The following is a 225-nucleotide window of genomic DNA, read 5'->3' as shown; positions in this document are numbered from 1 at the left end:
TTGGTATGTTGTAATTACTGAATACATTAAGGTGACGAGTATCATTAGAAGGGATGTTTCACGTTGGGAACAGGTAAAATACAAGGTTGAGGTGGTTTAGGCGGGGAGAGGATAAGGACATTATTAATATTCATGAATGCTAGAAGGATTTCAAAATAATAATGATAATAAATAGAATAAGTAGGTACTGTTTAATTCAAATTCAGAATTATTAAGCAATAGAGT

This window comes from Galeopterus variegatus, unplaced genomic scaffold (genome assembly GCF_000696425.1).
Source record: "Galeopterus variegatus unplaced genomic scaffold, G_variegatus-3.0.2 Scaffold13211, whole genome shotgun sequence".
Lineage (NCBI taxonomy): Eukaryota > Metazoa > Chordata > Mammalia > Dermoptera > Cynocephalidae > Galeopterus > Galeopterus variegatus.
Note: the sequence above shows the minus strand (reverse complement) of the source record.